The sequence below is a fragment of the Aegilops tauschii genome, chromosome 4, assembly GCF_002575655.3.
Source record: "Aegilops tauschii subsp. strangulata cultivar AL8/78 chromosome 4, Aet v6.0, whole genome shotgun sequence".
Taxonomy (NCBI): domain Eukaryota; kingdom Viridiplantae; phylum Streptophyta; class Magnoliopsida; order Poales; family Poaceae; genus Aegilops; species Aegilops tauschii.
The window spans coordinates 288,240,456-288,261,873 of record NC_053038.3 but is presented as its reverse complement, the minus strand read 5'-3'; the positions used below and the strand labels follow the sequence as shown (position 1 = coordinate 288,261,873).

The 21,418-nt window shown below is 44.9% G+C and overlaps 1 long non-coding RNA gene across 1 annotated transcript; it reads right to left on the bottom strand.

The window, feature by feature from the left end:
• Positions 1-16,781: 16,781 nt before the first annotated feature.
• Positions 16,782-21,073, bottom strand: LOC123493678 (uncharacterized). The gene is made up of 3 exons (XR_006662377.2): positions 20,915-21,073; positions 18,107-19,945; positions 16,782-17,770 (listed from the first exon to the last, which is right to left on the bottom strand). It is a non-coding gene; the product is annotated as an uncharacterized lncRNA (long non-coding RNA).
• Between the last annotated feature and the right edge of the window lie 345 nt (positions 21,074-21,418).

The window sequence follows — 21,418 nt, the reverse complement described above, 5'->3', positions numbered from 1 at the left end:
CTTCTTCTCCGGCGCCTCATAGGGCGCCGGAACCAGCATCTCCGTTAAGAGAGCCCTTGCTGGATCTTCTGGCAATGGGGCCGGACAATCGATCTGCTCCGCCGTCGCGACGCAGTCCTGTTAAATGGCGTGGAGGCTTAGATCCCCCACATGATTATACTGGGGAAAGAAACATCTTATAAGATATAAGGAGCCTACCGGATTGGCAGGGTGCTTTGCGCTGAGTCCGCGATCCTCGGTAAGGAGAGGAGGTACTTTGGCGGACTTGAACAGCACCTTCCAGATGTCCTTGTGCGTCGTGTCGAAGAGCTCTCGCAGCGTCTGGTGCTTAGCCGGGTAGAACTCCTACATATTGAATGCCCGTCTTTGACACGGGAGGATCCGGCGAAAGAGCATGACCTGGACCACGTTGACAAGCTTGATTTTCTTGCCTATCATGTTTTTAACGCAGTTCTGGAGTCCGGTCAGCTCCACCGATAAACCCCAGGATAGGCCCTTCTCTTTCCAGGAGGTGAGCCGCATGGGGATGCCGGATCGAAATTCGAGGGCCGCCACCCAGTTGGTGTCGCGCGGCTCAGTGATGTAGAACCACCCCGATTGCCACCCCTTCACGGTCTCCACATAGGAGCCTTCAAGCCAGGTGACGTTTGGCATTTTGCCCACCATGGCACCTCCGCACTCCGCTTGTTGGCCGACCACCACCTTCGGTTTAACGTTGAAGGTCTTCAGCCACAGGCCGAAGTGGGGCTTGATGCGGAGGAAGGCCTCGCACACGACGATAAACGCCGAGATATTGAGGATGAAATTAGGGGCAGATCATGGAAGTCCAGCCCGTAGTATAACATGAGCCCGCGGACGAATGGGTGGAGGGGAAATCCCAGCCCACGGACGAAGTGGGTAAGGAATACAACCCTTTCGTGGGGTTCTGGAGTAGGGACGATCTGCCCCGCATCTGGGAGCCGGTGCGCGATATCTGCGGCCAGGTATCTGGCTTCCTGGAGCTTCGTAATGTTCTCCTCCGTAACAGAGGAGACCATCCACTTGCCTCCCGCTCCGGACATGTTTGCAGTGGTTTTGCGGAGAAAATGCGAACTTGGGCGCTGGAGCTCGAGTGCGCGAGAGTGGATGGGCAGGGAAGAAGAAGGCAAGGGTGAAAAAAGAGGAGTCCTTGTCCCTTTATAAGGGCAGTAGAAACTGTGCGCCTCCCTACTTGCCTGGTAAACTCGCCTATTCCCCAAACGCCATGATTGATGGCGCGGTTGGGTTACCCACACCCGTATTGATGAGGATCCCGTGAGAAGGGGACACGATCTCTCCTTCGACAAGATGTGCCAGGAAAACCGCCTCGCAATATGTGCAGTAGCTGGTTGAGAAAATCGGTTCAAATAATGACCGGGCCATGGCGTGATGACATGCTATGAAATTTGTCAGCAGATTAGATTTGTGGGATATTGTACTCTCTACGGTGGTATGTGGAATTTGTTTTGCAGAGCCGGACACGATCCTTGTGTTCAAAATCTTCTATGGAGTATTCGGAGGAGGAACCCGCCTTGCAATGTCGAAGACAATCTGCGCGCCGGACTCATCGTCATTGAAGCCTGGTTCAGGGGCTACTAAGGGAGTCCTGGATAAGGGGGTCCTCGGACTGCCGGACTATATACTTTGGCCGGACTGTTGGACTATGAAGATAAAAGATTGAAGACCTCGTCCCGTGTCCGGATGGGACTCTCCTTTGCGTGGAAGGCAAGCTTGGCAATTCGGATATGAAGATCTCCTCCCTTGTAACCGACTCTGTGTAACCCTAGCCCCCTCCGGTGTCTATATAAACCGGAGGGTTTAGTCCGTAGGACAAGAACAATCATAATCATAGGCTAGCTTCTAGGGTTTAGCCTCTATGATCTCGTGGTAGATCAACTCTTGTAATACTCATATCATCAAGATCAATCAAGCAGGAAGTAGGGTATTACCTCCATTGAGAGGGCCCGAACCTGGGTAAACATTGTGTCCCCCGCCTCCTGTTAGCATGCGCCTTAGACGCACAGTTAGGGACCCCCTACCCGAGATCCGCCGGTTTTGACACCGACACTTACCATCCTGCAGTTCGCTATTGCTTTGGATAAAGTGTAAACAAATAGTTTAATTGCCATCTTTCGACCCATTTTACTAACAATCTTTATCAGCTTCCTCACTTGATGCTGGTTCATCGATATCTCATTGCCCCATACGCAGAAAGGGTCAAAGCGCGGATCTTTACCAATGACATATGTACCTAAAAGCACCAAGTTAATATTAGAAGCTAAACAGCAATTGCACAATGATGTAGTACAACACTCTTTTATAATATCTTATAACATCCAATATACTCACATATTAGATGAATTAACATCTTATATTATGGGCCGAATGGAGTTTAGTGCATTCTTACAAATTATCGGCTGATTAACTGCTACTGTATCCATGGGTTACAGTTAGTTTGAGCTAGTCCGGGCTCAAATAGCCCTAAAGTATATCTAAACATGAGGGCTAGTTTGAGCTAGTTGCATTTATAACCCACCCAAAAAACTATCCAACCCAAGAGATGCTAATTAGAGCTAGTTCTCCTAGTGCATTTATTGTCAATCTAACCCTGCCATCCAAACAACTCTTTGGATGGAGTTAGTTCAGGGTTAGTCATGAGCTAGAAACTAACTCTAACCTCTAGCTAAGTTCACTATCCAAACAGGGTTGTCTTGTTATTGTTGCTGCTGCTCTTCTACATATATCTAGACATCATCAGAACATTAATGTAACACTCTTCCTTGTTGCTACGTAGCCCAAGATTGCATATTTAGACATTAAGTATAGTGCATGTTGCTATGTAGCCTCAGATATTACATATGGCCCTAGTTAACCTAACGATAAATGGGTTGCAGATATATTCAGTTAAAAGTCCGATTCACCGATTAGTCCCTTATCACCCTCCAGCCTATATGGTACCAGCTACCGATATCCTGAACAGTGAGCATATATAAGACATGGGATGAAACTAACCTCGATGGAAAACAAAAGTCGTTCCCAAAATTGTCCTGTGTAGGTACATCGAGAAGCATGTTAAGCACAATAGGCTAAACATCAACCAAAATTATCCATGGAAGGCAAAATAATCTCCAAAAGATAGCTTCAGTGTGTAGGTTTAATGTAGCGACCCGACTTTAGACAGTCAAGTCTCTGTGCTTAAGTGTCATCCCTGGATCGGTATGCTGACACACACAGTACTCGGGGATTTATAACAGAGGTAAAGCACATGTATAAAGTAACGTAAATACTATTACCTCAATCCAAATAGCGGAAGTAACAACAAGGTTGTGGATTTCCATCAACACCAACGGCAAAGTTGGGTGTAGAAATTCTTCAGTCCTTTCATCCTAGTACGATCCTTCTGTGACTGGGTCTTCTTGGTTGACGGGTCTGGCCCCAATACTAAACAACTATCGATATCTCATGGTGGTCAACAATTTATGGTTTGTCCTGCAGGAAAATGGGTCTGGGCTTCATTCTCACCGTATGACCTACGATTGGCAACAACGGCCTTGTACAGGGGAAAATTGCTATACCATTCTAAGGTTTAAACAAGGTTTTGATCATCATCTCTCTACTATGGGTAAGTCGCTCAGATTTACCATCCCATATAGCAAGGCGAATAATAAGAGTAAGTCGGTATGGTGATCAATCCATCCCACACCCAAATCATTACCTTGTATATAGTTTAGCGAATCTCGCATTCTAACACTCGGTCATCCTCACCGGCATTGCAGAATTTCTCTTGTATATGAACTAAGTTCGGATAAATCCATTGATTCTGCAAGCCAAAGAAACATCTATCGTTCCTTCACAACTCTCAGGTTTTGCGTTACTCCTATAAGATCGTCTGTTGATAAAGTCGTATCTTCTTCCAGGGTTTTTTTCCTTCAGCAAGAATGTGCTTGCTTCTGGCAGGTCCTGGGGCCTGTGGGTTATGGCCCATCTCATCACTTGTAAACCTTGAACTCATCATCGGGGCAACTGATCATTATTCCAACATCTAGCTTCCTAGCATTCTTAAATCCATCCAATTGTACTGTCTCTCTTCCTTCTACTAGTACGAACTAAGATGTGAATACTCAAACTCATCATGGAGACACAATTGCTCCATATTACCAACATTATATCTCCTTTATATCCAATAGTACTTCATCCCTTCATATACTTGGGGTATCCCACATATCGAGATAAATCTTATGCTTATTTTATCCGTGGTCCACTCTGTGGAGTATCATTATCCTTTCCAGGGGTCAAGTGTCCTCACAGGGTACTACCACCCTTGAAATGTACAAAATTCATCCGTAGACTATATGTCTCATATCCTCGAAAATGGTCAAAATCTTTCTTCATTGAGTAACAACTCATAAAATCCATATCAGTACCAATCGATGCTAACTTTTATTGATTCCCAAATTATTACAATCTCCTGCATTTCCATTACATACCTCAACTCAACACCTCAGTAAAAAGGAATGTTCCCGCTACTACTATTTCTCACAGTCTCAACTATTTATCACAAGTCTCCTCCTCCTTGGGACAATCTCTGGCAAAGTGCCCTGCTTCATTACACCAGAAACATATTACTTCTGACAAGTCTCGTGGTTTCCTTGTGACTACATAGCCTCCTTGGGTCCTCGGCTTCCTTTTTGGGCAACTGCTGAAGTAGTGCCCTGACTCCTTGCACCTGAAACAGGTGATATGACTCAGGTCCTTCCTGGAATCCAATCTTCTTCTCTTCCTGGACTTTTCCGTTCCAATCAGGTCTTCTATTTCCTGTGGGTCATACTCTACTTCCTCTGTCGGGAATTCTACTAGATCCCCATTCAAACAATTCTGGGAGATGTGTCCTTCTTCCCCACATGAATAGCATGACTTGGTCCAAGGTCTAATTGTTTCTTCTTTAGGTGTGTCCTCCACCTCTTCCTCCATCACAGGTTCTTCTAAAATTTCCATGAGGGCTCCTTTCATTGCTTCTTTCTTCTTCTGTACGATTCTTTGTACCATGATATAAATGTGACACCGAGCAGGGTAGTGGGTAGTCCCTTCACACAAGGAACAAGTGATATGCCTAGTTGGGTATTCTTCAACTGGGTAACTTCCTTCACAATTTGGGCATTCATCCTTGGGTTCTTTATGGTTGTGTCCTATTTCTCCACAAAACTTGCATGCACAGGGTTTCTTCATATCACTTCCATAAGGCTTCAATTTCTGGGACACAAACCAAGACTTTGGCAAAGTCAACTTCAATTCTATCCAAGTGGTTACTCCTTGCCATCCATTGATGGTTTGGTACATCCTCCACCAAGTAGAAGCACCTCTTTCAAAGCACTAAAGAGCATGCTGGGTCATATCCTTTCCGACTATAGGGTTATTCTGCATGTGATCTTCCATGTTCTGAATCCATATGTCCGTCTCCAATTGACTTATTGGTCCATAAAATATGAGTTCATCTCCATTCATACTCTATTAGTTCCAAGGGTTTTGGGGTGAGATAAGAGAGATAGGGAGGGATACACACAATACAAACAAAAGTTTTGAAAAGACATATTTTATTTGTGGCTGTCGGAAAAACATCAAACAAATGACAGCTCGCAATCGTCGCATCTAATGTAGGTATATAACAAGGGTTTGGTCTTCTGAAGGTCAATAAATCTTCAAGGTCGCCAAACTCTTCAAGTCTTGTTCATGTCTCCAATGGCTTCTTCCGATCATGCTTGTCCTTCTCAAGTTCTTTTGCCAGATCATCTCTGTTGATGTGAAGTCTCTCGTGACGTCCTTTAATATTTTGGAGTTGTGTTCCACACTTCTGGGTTTCAACATCCTTGGCATGAACCATGGTCCTACTGTCCTTCAGTTCCCGACGAATCTTGGATATCTCGAGGTTTTGCTCCTCCAGCTTGGGTACTTTCAGCTTCAGGGTCCTAAGTTCTTCACGAAATGCTTTATTTTCAAATACGGCTTCCTGCAGGTCCATCTAAAAACTCCTGATGTAATACTCAAGATCCTGGCGATACACCAGCTAAGGTTAAAACTGCATCCTTTGCTGATGGATGCTCGATCAGCCTTCTACCATCCAATCCTTTCGAAGAAATGCAGGCTTAACTCAACATGGTGACAATAGCATAAGCGGGTGATAACATCATGGCTAGCCGTGTTTATGCCCATGTCTCATCCATGAGCTATCAGTCCATAGTTGATATCTCCTGCCTTGGGGTTTCCTGACAAAAACTTTGAGTTTTATGCTCCATGTCCCAGTCTTTCTCTAACACTCCTTGATCTCGGTATTGAAAGCTTCAATAGTCTGAAAAATTCCATACGGCTAGCCTTCCTAGGTCATACAAAATCTGGAAATTCTTCAGAGCCTTCAAATTCTCCTAGTCTTCGGGGTCTTCAACCGTTGTTGTTTCCATTATTCTCATACACGGTAAAGTCCTCTTCATTCCGAAGTGGTCTTAGTTGTCCGATATCTTGTACTTCTTGGAGTGGTCTCATAAGTTGAATCATCGCGTGGTCAAAAGGGGAATGGGTATAGTCTAACTAAAAGGGGATATTTGATAAAGCTCCGGAAAGAAGAGAGGTAAAAGATCTTTTAGAAAATGAAGTTGTAGAGAAAATCTTTCCTATGGGCTTTGCCAGTTACTAGGGGTCACGTCCTACAGTCAACATGTGCTCTGATACCATCTTGTAGCGACCCGACCTCAGACGGTCAAGTCTCTGTGCTTAAGTGTCATCCTTGGATCGGTATAATGACACACAGTACTCGAGGATTTATAACAGAGGTAAATCACATGTATAAAGTAACATAAATACTATTACCTGAATCCAAATAGCGGAAGTAACAACAAGGTTGTGGATTCCCATCAACACCAACGGCAAAGTTGAGTGTAGAAATCGTAACCCTAACGTATCACTTACTCGTCGTAAGATTCCTGCAACATCAGACGTTGTGGCCATGTAGGTCAGTACATTGAATGTACTGGCAAATTCACACCATAGGACAATGATGAATAACAGCTATTACTACATGCATATTTGGCTGGTGGAGGCTCTAAGTTTAGTTTTTTGCGTAAAGCCAATTTCTCCCTACATCAAAGGAATATATTTTATTTACTACAAAGTTTGTTGAAAAATATTGAGAAGGTTCCTCCAACTCAATCCCAATTAAATATGAATAACCCAACAATCTTATTAATTAAAGTGATGAGATCAACATGATGATTCAAGAACCAGATACTCAAGATGTCCATAACCGGGGACACGACTAACCCTGATTAGTTTGTACACTCTGCAGAGGTTTGCGCACTTTTCCCCACAAGACTCGATCTCCTCCGTTGTATTTCTCGCACTGCATGGTGTTTGAGAAACGGATGATCGAGACACAGTCTTTCCGAAGCATTAACTCTTTACTCTAGGTAGACACTTACACCTACTTTCCCCTACATCTGCTAGCCTACCACTGAAAGAAGTCACCCAACATACTCAACTATGCCAGAGCCCATAATGGCTTGTGGTTGCACACGGAAGTTTCCAGCATGAATAATCTTATGATCCCTTTGAGCCTGGGTGGCATTCCATAGGATGATCACACGGGTTCCCCGGGGTCTCCTAGGACAACACTCGTATATCCCCAGGTGTCCGGGCAAGCCACTGGTATATCCCCAGGGTGCCCCAACCAATCCACCCAGATGTGTATTAAAGTAGCCACCTTAAGTTTCCTTTAGATAATATTACTCTCGCAACTTTCATGAATTCTCTCAAGCCAATCCACATCTACAAGCATAGCATAGTAGTATAAGCATAACGTAGAGGTAACTCCCAGGGGTTTGATATAAAGGACAATAGGTTCTACCTCATCAACTACTTGCCAAAACCCACATGTTATGAAAATCCTACTCATGCAATGTTTGAGGGTTGAAACTAATGCATAAAAACTCGGTATGAAAGGGATATGATCAAAGTGTCAACTTGCCTGTACTGTTGATGAAGATGATTCACACTCATAACTCCTGATAGTTCTACTCGTCACACTCCGGTCAATCTATCGCGAGCAAGCAATTGCATACATAAGCACTCATGCAAAAGAATCGAAGAAAAGATCTCGGAAAACTTCGAAAACAACCAATTAACTGTTACAGCATAAAACAATTTCTAACAGTACCAAAATTAAGTGAATTTGGCCTTATCAGAAAGTTTAGGTCAAGAGCTTCGATTTGCAAAAAGAATCAACCAAATCGGAGTTATAAAACTCAAGTTACGTTCAAACGAAGTTCAAATACAAAACTGTTTGAAATCAAAATTTTGAAACTTTCAATAACATGTTTAAGTTTATTACTGGATAGAGGGGATCATCACGAAGAAATGGGCGTTGGTTTCGTGGGATTTGGACAAACGTTTTAAAAGTTGTGATCCTTTGAAAACCAGGGGCTAAAATAAAAAAATAAAACTACGGATAGGTCCCTGGCAGAAAAAGAAAATAAAAAGAACAATCCTATCGAACGAACGTTCGCTACTGAACGCTAATGAATGAAACTGTTCACTGCTGAACCTAATCTAATGAACGTTCGCTAATTAGATCTAACTAAAAAGAAAACCGGTTTTAAAACAAAACCTAAGAAAACCTAACAAACTAAACCGGACCGAGGCGGTTTTTTACCGGTTCGGGGCGGTCCTTCGTCGAAAACCGGCGACGGACCTCCGGCGGCTTCCCACGACGGCGGGCGTCGGCGAGGAGCGGCGCTCGGGCGGAGGCGAGGCGAGGAGGCGGCTCTGGCGCGGCGGCTCGACGAGAGGCGCTAGCGAGCAGGAGAGGCGGTGGGGTGCGGCGACCAGCGGCGGCGGTGGCGGCATGAGTCCGGGGCTGCGGCGGGGCAGGTGCGGGGAGAGAGAGGGGGGTCCGGCTCCTTTTAAAGGGCCTCGGGTGCGGCGCCTTGCGCGAGGCGGCAGGGAAGTCCGGCCTCGGCACGGACGCCGAGGTCGGCGCGGCAGCGCGGCTGGAAACCGGCTCGGGGTCGGGGAAGGCGGTGCCGGGCTGGGCTTGGCCTGGCTGGCTAGCTGGGCCGACCCAATTCGGCGGGAGAAAGATTTTTTTTTCAAACGCAGATAGACAGAAAAAAACAAAAAGAAATAAAAATATTATATGGGCATATAATATATCAAAATTTTCAGAAAAAGATTTTCTATCACATGAACATTTTCCTGGTGTCAAATAAAATCCACAAAAATTCAAATAAAGCAAAGAGTGCTACTGTTGCAATAAAACCTCATAGAAGTCATTTTTTAAAATACCAAAATGATTTCAAATTTGTTTCTCTAAAAAATTTTGATGTAGGGAATCGTTTAACCCTATTTTCCATATATTTTATTTTTGGAGAAAAATAATTTGAATAAAACTCAAATAACTCCAAATTGAAAATAATTTCCAAAAGGACTTTTAAATTTGATTCTTTGAAACTTTCAACTCATATTTCATATGTTTTGAAGAAGTCATTTTATCTTCTCTCATGAAAATCATTGAATTGCTTAAAGTTTCTGAATTGGAAAATATTTCCGAATAAAATTCAAATCTTTTCGAAACCCTTTTCATTTAATTAAATGGAAGAAGTCATGTCATCTTCTCTCCAGGGTTTTGTGGTGTAAAGGATTTGAATTCATGGAGATCAAAAATGCAAAAATGAAAGTTTGGGAAAGTCCTTTTATTCTCTCTCATGTAACTTTCAAAAGTTTCAAATTTCGCTCACTTTCAGCCAATCAATTACACAACAATCAAACAAATAATCAAAACTACTTATATATTATAACATTAGAAAATTTAGAATTTTGGGATGTTACATTTAAGCACGCTAGTAAAGCAAAACAAGTGGAAATGTGTATTAACTACAAGATGCCTAACATTTAACAAGAAGCAAACATAGTCATTCAAATTGCTATTGTGCCGGTCTAAGTACATTGGTTATTGTTAAATAAAAGTGGAAAGGCGTGTTCACTACAAGATGCAGCAACCAAATGTAGTCATTCATAGTGGTATTGTTGAAACTGTACTGATGAAATTGAACTGCACAGTTCATACTTGCACATATAGAACATCACGTTGTGAATAACTAGAATAAACAAGGCATACTACGAACAACCAAAGATAGTATTTGAAACTGGACATATGCTAACTTCAAACAACCCAATAATCAAAAACCTTTAAAAGAGGCATATGCTAGCTATAACAAGCTTAACAACAAGCAAATATATGCATTCCAATCGGTATGTTTAAAACTGGATTGATGAAATGTACTGAACAATAAATAATTGCACATATAGAGCATCACATTGTGAACAACTGAAATAAACAAGGCATACTGCAAACAACCAGATATAGCAATTAAAACTGGACATATTCTCACTACACTACAAAAGGGACTCGACAAAACAAATCATGGGTTTCCCCCTATGAAGAGGCATGGCAAAACAAATCATGGGTTTCCTCACTTGTCACAGATGGGATCGTTCCCGTGGGAAGAGCACGGACCCTGGATGCGCTCCATGTTATCGCAGATGGGATCCTTCGCCTTGAAAGAGCACGGCTGTAGGGTGCCCTCCCTGATGTCGCAGATGGGCGCTTCCCCCTTGGAAGAGCAGATGGGCTCTTTCCCCTTGGAAGAGCCGGAGAGGGTGCCCTCCTCGTGGTTGCCGTCGATGAGGTCTGACTTGGAAGCTGTGGATCACAAGCCAGCGTCGCAGAACGTGTCCTTTAGAAATAACAAAAGGGGCTCAATGGCGATGTAGGATGGCAAATTGTTGACAGCGAGCCAGAGGAGATCAGCGGCGGGGCCATGTATGAGATCGACGGTGGTTGAACCCAAGGGGTTGTGGGTGGGCCACTTAACCTGTGACATAGCCCGCCTCAAGCCATCACTGTCAATGACCTCGATGTCGGAGCCGGCGGCCGAGACATGCTCGCATACTCTAGCCCGCTGCTTGAGTGCATGCCGCCAGTAATGGTCGTCAGCTTCCTCGGCGACGTCAGGCAAAGAGACAACGATACACCTCTTTTGGGCCAGTCGCTCCTCGAGCTCCACGGGAAGCGTAGCCGGGCTTAGACTGCGACGCTCTGGAGTGGGGGATGGGGATGGGGATCTGAGGGAAAGGGGGCATTTGGTAGGCATCATCTAAGAAAGTCAGGGCGGCCTGGGTATGGAGATCGATAGGTAAGCTGCACGGGCAAACCGGCAGATGTTGACAATGGAGGCCTTGCGGTGGCGGCGGCGAGGACCTTGCTAGGGTTTCGAGCGAGGGAGGGTGTGTGTGTGTGCACGCCCAAGGAGATTTTGGTGTGCGTGTGGAGGGGGGGCGCGGGGGGTGTTTGAGGAAATGATGCGGGTACTAAAAATTTTACTACGCGGGAGTCAAACGCGGGAGTGAAATGCCGGGCTATTGAAAATTCTGATGATGGTGCATCGCACACGGTCCGGAGATAACAACCATGTGTTATGAAAAAGAAAAACCCTCGAGACGGGCAGATATTTTCGAGGGATGCAGGCGGGATTGGGAACAAGAAACAACACACACGGTTGAAACACAATAACCGTGTGTTATCAAACAGAAAAAAGCTGCAGGCGGGTATATATTTCTGAGAGGGGAAGCCTCGTAGAGCCCAATGCACATGGTTAGTTTAAGTGAACCATGTCTGTTGCATCATTCGACTAGTCCAATGTTCATAAATTTGGCGAAAAATTACGCGGGAGAGGGTCAGAACACGAACACACTTGCATCTGGACCAAATTTATGTATGAAAAGGGTGGTTTGGTTTTCAAATACCAAATGCAACTTCGATGTGGCACCTATCTCGCAAAGCGCACGGTATTGCTTGCCCCCACCCCCTCGTGTCGGCATGAAGGGAATCTTAAGCTATGAATGCATGCCCCCTCCCCCCCAACCGAGGTTCACCTAGCAAAGTGTGAAGTATGTAGCAGCCCCTCCCTCCTGTTGGCACGAAGGGAATCCTAAGCTATGAATGCATGCCCCCCAACTGAGGTTCACCTAGCAAAGTGTGAAGTAGCTAGCAGCCCCCTCCCTTGTGTCGGCACGAAGGGAATCCTAAGCTATAATGCATGCCCCCCAACCGAGGTTCACCTAGCAAAGTGCAAAGTAGCTAGCAGCCCCCCTCCCTCGTGTCGGCATGAAGGGAATCCTAAGCTATGAATGCATGCCCCCCAACCGAGGTTTACCTAGCAAAGTGCGAAGTAGCTAGTAGCCCCTCTCGTGTCGCCATGAAGGGAATCCTAAGCCATGAAAGCATGCCCCCCAACCGAGGTTCACCTGGCAAAGTGCGAAGTAGCAGCCCCCCCCCCAGACACTTTCAGTCGGCGTACCAGAGAGGCATATCTCACCAAGATGGATCGTAAAACGGACAAAGAATAATCCACCTTGGTCGTACAACCTCTCTCTTGTTGTTGGTGAAAATGATGGCCATCCATGCGACCTCGGAGATGGGCTAGCTCACCGATAATCACGCAAGTAGCTAGTCCCCGAAGACAACCACTTCATGCGTGTGGCCCAAACATATGTATGGAGAGGTGTGTTTTTGAGTAACAATGGAACAACTTTGAGGTGGTATCGTGATTTCAAACTAGAAATCCCCACACTGAGTGAGGTGTTAGGTTGACGATGCATATGTATGTAACACCACACTTCAAGCCAACGACGGGGATTCATGCATGCATGCATGCATGCATGCATAGTATATGCACTCAAACATAATTAGGCCTGAGTCTCACCCAAACAGATTATTTATTCGAACCGTGAGCGTTAGACCAACAATGGATACGTGCCATGCTTCGGTTAAGCAATAAAGCAGCAGCATTAATCATCCAAATAGAAAAACAATATACGTGTCGCCGCGTGACTCATGTGTCATGCAAGGCATGAGTTGACGGGACGCATGCGAGCAGTCCGCCGCACAGGCAGACCCGGAGGTGTGTGTGCAGGTTTGTGAATTGACAGAGGCGTGCTCGCTGCGCAGTGTCATCGGGAGGTGTGCAAGTAGTTGTGTGAAACTTTGGTAGGCATGCCAGCAGTCCGGTGCGCAGGCTCACCGGGAGGTGAGCCATTGGTTTGACCGCCGCCCGCCTCTCTCCCATAACTCCCACTACTCCATATTAATGGTGCGCCCGAGCGGCCGCAACCCCCATCCTCGCCACACACAAAATCCTCTCTCTCCGCTTGCATCCTCGACGCCGCTCTCAGTCCTCAAAGCTGTCAGTGTATGGGGATGCCACCGAAGCACCCCATCAGAGGGAGTGGCGACGCCAGGGCTGCTAAAGCACCGGAGCACGGTGTGGAGATGGAGACAGAGGTTAACGTCACCGCCGGCAAGTTATCACTGCACCCTGACATCATCGACAGCGTCGAGCTTCCACAGTCGGAGGCGGAGTTCCACACCGACTCTGGTGACGACCCCGGCGACAACTCCGACGACGACGGACAGCTGGTTAGTCATCTATACCCATTTATGTGTCAAATCATAGGGTTTCTCTGGTTACTCCTGCCTCCCCCTTCTTGGAATAGAAATCCTATGGTTTTGTTCTCCCAATCCATGAAATCTGAGTAAGTTTCATTAGATCCGTGTAGTGTATTGATGGTTTGAATGGTACAAGTGATAAGTGATTAGTTGTTTCATCTATATGTATAGTCCCACTTCACAGCATGTAATCATTGATTTGATGCTGAATTTGATTTACTATTTGTATAGGTGCTGTCTGACGATGTGGACATCGAGGATGAAGATGGCCAGAGGAGGTACAAGAGGCAAATCCTCAGGGAGCTTTATGCAGGAATGCATAACAAGCGTTTTAGGACCTAGAACGGATGCTATTGATGCACATTTTGCAACGACAAGGTTCATGACGCATATCTAAGTATTCTGGCGCATGCAAGAGGATGGGCCGTTGTCTCCTTCAAGCAGAAGTATTCTCATAGGGTGGCGCATGGCGCGTACGCCGAGTACCTGGAGAAGCTTGAAGATCGTGCCGACATGTGAGATGAGATGTGGGATCGAACTATGTACGCTTGAGTATGCTTAATGACGGTTGAACTATGTACCTATGGTTGGACTATGCTTGTGTACGTGTACGCTTATTATCTATGTCTGAGTATGTTTAATCTATGTTTACTTATGTCTAACCGTGGGATATGGATGCAATCGGTTTGGTTGATGGAATCTACCTCCGTCTTGGTTTATTGGTCCCCTTTGTAAGTTGTGTTAAATTTTGACCAAAGGTTTAACTGACAAAATGTTAGTGCAGGTCAGCAAAAATTGTCTCGTTGGATGGGTATTTGAGCATAGTGTTCAATGATATAATTTTTGGTGACATGCATAAACATTTCTTAGTTAAATATTTTGTCAAAATTTGGTAAAAATTACAAAGGGGACCAATAAACCAGGACGGAGTTAGTACGTCAATCACACACGGTTCCCAAAATTGGAACAGTGTGCAATGACTTCCTTTTTGCCTGTTGCGTCAATCACACACGGTTGGCTCTAGCAAACCTTCGCCTCCAAAATTCTTTGTGGGACAGAAAACCCTCACCACCCAATTCAAAAAAGAAAAAGAAAACCCTCACCATCCACACGTCACAAAAACCCTCACCCCGCCCGCCACCCCCTCTGGTCCCCATTCACACCTGCACAAGCTCCTCCACGTCTATGCATGGCACCGCCTATCGCGGCGGTAAACACTTAGCTCGACGCCTGCCGCCGCTGCCAGGCTGCCAGCAAAGCCCACCGCATTTCGCCACTTCCGCTTGCCGCCGCCTATCGCCATCGACTTTCGCGACGCTGCTCGCGGTCAACCCAGCTCCGCTCGGTTGGTGAATCTGCCGTACTGAGGGTTCTTTCTCATGGACAACAAGGTAACTAATTTAATGAGATATTATCTCATCTCTTATCCCAATTCATCTGCCACCTTTAATCACCCGGCCGAAATCGCCGTGAATTCATTTTTATTCGAGCTGATTTGAGGGTTTTCTTCCGTTCATAGAGTGTACAGTGCGCGGACACATCAGGACCTTGCGGCCTCCGCCAGACATTCCATCTCATCGTACCAGATGACTTGAGAATGCGCGCGGTATGTTCCATCTCACCCTAAATCGGCTGGCATGGTCTACTTTCCTGAACATATTCAAAATATTACTACATTTGGATAAAAGGTGCCACATGCACCATATACGTCAAAGGAGGATTTCCCCCTCGTCTTTCTATATTAGGCAAATTAATGATGTATTGTTCTTTCGATTACTCTCATATTTCCATGACATCATGTTTACCCTATCTATTTAATTATAGAGTTTTGTCCTTCGATTTCGATTGCTGTATAGTTCTTTGAATTTGGGCCAATATTTGCATGTTACCATATTTTCTTTAACAATCCTACCATTTTCTACAGCGCGTCCCTTGCTATGTAACAGAATCTGTAGTGCACAATCTTTCCCTTTACATAAATCAAGACTGCAGGGATGTCATACTGCACACAAACCATGATTTACAATTGTTGCTACTGTAAGACTTGATGAACGTGGTGACTCCTATTTTGGCACTGGCTTTTGGAAAGAAATTTCTAAGTTTTATGTACTGAAAGCTGGCACTAGAATTGCACTTTACATAAAAGGGCCTGGTCATGAGATATATGGTAACTTCCCCAACGATATCATCCGTCCAGACTTTGTTCGGAGTACGTTTTCTTTCCAACTATCTTCATGTTGAGTTACCCAGCAATATCAAACTGTTATTCCCTTTTCGTCCTATATTCATACCTAATAACTTCTAGTTACCAATACACTTTTCCATTGCCCTGTTTTAACTAAATATTCCTTGTACTCCCATTTCTATCAGGAAGCACCGCTGACAAGGAGACTCCGGAGGTGGAGAACGGGGCTGCCAACAAGCGGAGGCGGGGCGAGCTAGAACCGCAAGCGACTCCAGCAGGCCTAGACTTCATCAGCAGCCTCTCCGATGATATGTTGATAGTCATCATCTCCCTCCTCCCAATCAAATATGGGGCGCGGACAACCGTCCATTCCTGACGATGGCGCCCCCTATGGAACTCCAGCCCTCTCGACCTCATCGATACCCACGAGCTCTGCCATGGCTATCCCAAAAGCTTGGATGCGTTCTCCAAGATCCTCGGCAGTCACTACAAGAAATATGTCAACTCGTGACCCTCACTATTGGCTGCTGAAAGGTCATAGTTTTTCATTTGCGACCTTTTTCTGACCAAAACAGAAGGTCAAAAGCTGGTAGTCGTAAACTAAAATTAACGACCTTCTCTGTGAGAAGGTCGTAGACGTTTACGACCAAAACAGAAGGTCTTTGAACCCATGACCTTTTGTTTTGGTCACTGGCTGTCTGCCCAGGCCACGTCGGATCCGACGTGGCAATCTGACATGGCAAAATTGCGACCAAATGAAAAGGTCGTTGATAAGATTCAGCCCGGTCCGATTCGCTGTTCTACATGGGCCAAACCCATTAATTCGGCCTTTTTATATTTTTTCTATCAATTTTTGATCGGCTTCATGGGCCAAGCCCAACATTGCAGCCTTTTTTATTGTTGGGCCATGGCCTTTTAAAATTGTTTGGGCCATTATATTTTAGGGCTGGTCAAATCAATCAGATAGGTCCCACTTGTCATCATCTCACACATTGGGCCCACTTAACAGAAATTTCAAAGCTGCTCAAATTATTTTCATAAGTGGGTCCCATGAGTCAGGTTTCCATTCCACACGTTTTCAAATCACATACATAGTCAATATTTCAGACGGAACAATACAAATATAGTTCACCAAATACAACTAACTCGTACAAATATAGTTCACCAAATACAACTAAGTCTACTACAATCTGTACATAGTGTTTTACAACCCAAATATGCCTACTATTACAATATTTACAGTCACAGCTCTTTGCTGAGTAGGGCTATACGGCTTCGAACTTGAAATTTCGTAGAACTGGAGCTCCTGTAAAAGAGTGAACACATAGGCTACCAGCATTAGAGTCGCTATTATTCCTGGAGTAGATTTGCAAACCTCCAGGTTTAGTGTACAGACCATTGAAAAATTATATATTGAAAGAGATCTAACAGAAATGTAGATTTATGGGCCAAATATATGATAAAGCAACAGATCCAGCCAACTTCAAAGACCTAGATGTTTGTGATGCATCTTCACAGAACCACAAGAACACTAGATATAGTATAATATGATTCCAGGAGTATAATGCTAACCATAAGAGCATCAATCAGCAGTAGGTATATAGGTAGCAAACTATCTACTAGATATCATCGATACTTGAACCATAACATGCATGTCCAGCAAGGAAACAAAAAATGGGACAAGTACTAATGCTAGATAACATGTACAGGAAGGCCATCCAATGGTTTCAGCCACATCCTAATAAACCAGCGACACTCTAATACTACTAATTACTGGCAGCAAATAAAATAGCCAGATGAGGCACCAGCACTTGATCATCGGCACAACAGTCTGCAAGGACTCAACCACGGCTCGAAAAGCATCAAAATCTTAACTAACCCATGAAACAGAGCATGATTGTAGCATAGCAAAGGGAGGAGCTCACAATGGTGGTTTGCGTAGCCGATGTCGAACTGCCTCCGTTCATCGCTTGCGAGCACCATGCACCTTGGTGCCTTGCATACGACCACCTTCGAGACTGCGAGAGAAAGAACGAGGTGAAGGTTAGTACGCATCAAGGATGCTGCTGTTTTGGGTCAAGCTAAGTCAACGGCATAAGAGATTTTAGTCAACAAAAATTAACATGTGAACATCTTGCACAAACTATCATCATTTATAAAAAATGCAAAAAAATATGTGAACAGTTGTACAATGGTTCAGTGCTCATACTTATATTACATTGCTTTAACTCAATTGCTAAGCTAGGAAACAAAAAATCCACTCTACATGACATTATCTCATCGGTCGTGATTTGGGGGCAGCAAGGCTATGAGTAATGGATGCGCTACAGGAAAGAGCTGAGTGGGATTAGTACCTGGCAGCAATGGTGTAGTCATGGTCGTCCTGCTGCTGTTGTATCCCCATGGAACCCTTGTGCTGCAGAAGGACAGATGATTGATCAGCTGAAATCGAAATCAACGGTTGCTGCTGCACAAGAGCCTATAATTAAGCTCAACAATCAAAAAGACATGTTTGTTGTGTCTTAGACAGAAAAGAAACATGTGTTGTTTTTCCCATCAAGATCAAGATAAACAAAATTAAGCAGTGCAGGTAAACATCGTCATTAGTGTATAATTGCCAATATAAACAAGCCATGTAGAAATGCCAAGTTACATAAACTGCATCACAAATATGATTTGCCTCTGGTGTTTTCCATACAACAACAACAGTAGTACAAAGATGTTTGACTATACATTTGAACAGAGATATGACAATAGCAGATATAGATACCACAAGTAGTAGATATGACAATAGCAGTAGTATAGATTGTAGTAGTAAACATGCAAGGAAACAAAACATGGGACAAATATTGATAGCAACAAAACAACCAGGATATGACAATAGCAGTAGTATAGATTGTAAAGACAGAAGCACGAGCATGCAAACATGCATCTCATCCAAACCTAAAACTAGAAACAGTAGCAACCATTCATTTTTACGCAGGTGTAAAACTAAACCATAAGCACTGCAGCATTTGCTAAACTTGTCAGCTAAAGAACTCTATCTCAAAAGGCCTGAAAGAATATTATGTAAGCACCAGAACACCCTAACCACCACCAATTCTCTTCATAGTTGATGAGACGACATTTACCGTACATAAATCTGATGTAAAAAATTAAGCAATATGATACAGCAGCAGGCAAGTAGTATATATCACTCATGGGCATATGGGGCGAGGCGGGAGGCGAGGCAGAGGTAGTTCATGTGCTCAGTGCGCTTGCGGATGGCGTTCTCTGAATAGATCTGGGCACCGTCGGCGTTGCCCTTCTCGATGGCCTTCTTCACCTTGAGCTTCTGCCATTCAACATATAAACATATAAGTAAAGTATACTAATTCTAGAAGAGAAAACACAAAGCAATAAAGGATAAATGGACCATTTCCCCACAATTTTTTCCTGATTCAAACATCTACAGTCCAGCCACTATGTCTTAAGCATGTGTTGCTGGTATGACCACACATGAGAATCAACTTCAGAGAATAAAAATCACATTTGCTCAAATTTGCTCAAATTATGCAAGAAAATCAAGGCCCCTGCCCTCCCACTTTCGTAGAACAAAATGAGTACATGAGCAGCAGCTCTATAGGACTGATGATGCATGTACTACCTGGGAAAGAGCCACCAGTAGCAGTTTGTTATAGTAGCAGGGTCAGTGAACTTTCCAAATATGGATTCAGCAAATGCATAGTGAGTTCACTTGTTAATTGGCTAGTTGAGTTCTACTGATAACCTACAGAGCAACTAAAACTGTGCTGCTATATATAGACACGCAGCGTAGATGAGAAAAATGGAAGACATGAATTTGATGCTATCTTGAAAGTAAAAAAGAACTATATTTATCACAACTTTGAAAAGTAACTAAATAGTGCAATGGTATAATATTTGATAGGGCAACCAGGAAGTGGTATAATACAAATGTTGATTAACCAAATTACAAAAGAGTTCCCAAACATTTGGTGCTCACAGGTAGAACTTAAGAATCATTGGTGAATTACTAGTGCAGATGGGTAAGCTCTAGGTGCAGGCGGGTATCCTTGCTGTGGAGGGTAACCTCCCTGCTGCGGCGGGTACCCTGTAGGAGGGTATCCCCCCTAGCCACCGGGTGGGTACCCATGACCATCATTGCCTGCTCCCATTGCTCTCGAAGGATCTAACTGCACATATCATGATCAGACAAATGTTAGTACACGATATATAGAGAAATGTTGCTATACACCCCAAGCATTGTGCTCGAATTACAGGACAGAAATCTTGCTGTCTTTAAGCACATGAATTTCCAATAAACACGTGATGTACTGTATGTATCAGTTGCTAATATATTTTCTTGACGGTTAGAGGGCCCGTAACACCCACCGCCACATTGATGTGTTTATGCCAGCTAGAGCAGAACTAATCGTTCTCATTCCAAAACATTTGACTTGGTAAAAGAACCATATGCTTGAGTGAGTGGTGCGTGCAAGCAATCATACATGGTCCTCTGACTAAAATAAACAGGGCAACAACAGCCAACCATTCGTGCCGACCTGCCTACCCAAATCCCCATCCCCATTTCCATGTGACCAAACCATGTCCATGTACCATCGTGCCTAACAAGCAGCAATCTATCCATATAGGACGGGTGAAACATGCATGTACTAATCAAACATGAAGGGCATGCATAAATGATTAACCAATCGGGGAGAATTTTCGGGTTTTCTGAATCAAACCAAGTGCAAGTAACGCCAGATTTTAGCCTTATTATGCATCCTGACACCTAATTCCGCAACAACACTGGCAAATTAACCCCATGACCGATCTATGAATAGCCGCATCGATCGATCCAACTGACGAAAACCCTTGGCCCTCGGGCATGACTTGTCACGCATGAAGGGCTAATTTGGGCGCCCCTACCCTACCACAACGACGAACTAGGGTTTTCTCACGGCAACCAGCAAACCAGCCAACCCGGTGACCGATCCCCCTTTCCACGACCAGCCTTGAAAAGGAAAAAAAATCCCCACCCAGTTCGTCGAACAGAGCAAAAAAATCCGCCGCCAGGGATTTTACTATCAGGATCTACTGCTCGGAGCCAAGAGAGGCCATGGATTTGTAGCAGCACGGAATGGACAAGGAGATGCGCGTACCAGCAATTACTAGTCCGGCCAGCTTGATGGAGCGTCGTGCTCGCCGGCGAGCAAGCCAGCCGTGGTTGCTGGGCGGCGACGCCTTTATCTCCGGCGTGGCCGAGGAGGGCGGTGGAGAGCAGGGCTGATCGAGATCAGATAGGGATGGAGAGGGTTGGGGGTGGCGGCCGTGGGTGCGTGGGGGCTGAGGGGGTGAGGGAGATGGATCTATGAGGTCCGCTGCCACGGCTTTCCGATCCGCAGGACCGTCGCCATGGTTTTGGATCTGCGGGAAGGGGAGGGGATGGTGGCGGCGGCGTATGGATCTCGGAGAGAGAGGAGGGGAAGTCATGCGGGGGACGAGTGGTGTGCGGGGGAGAGTGGGTGGGTGGGTGTGGGTGGGTGGGAGGGTGGACGTTGGACCCGTCCGCCGTGGACGGCTCAGATTTCATAGAGTGGGGCGATCCAGGGAGAGATCCTGATTGGTTCGATATTTTTGTCATTTAAAATAGTTTCTAAGTGCTA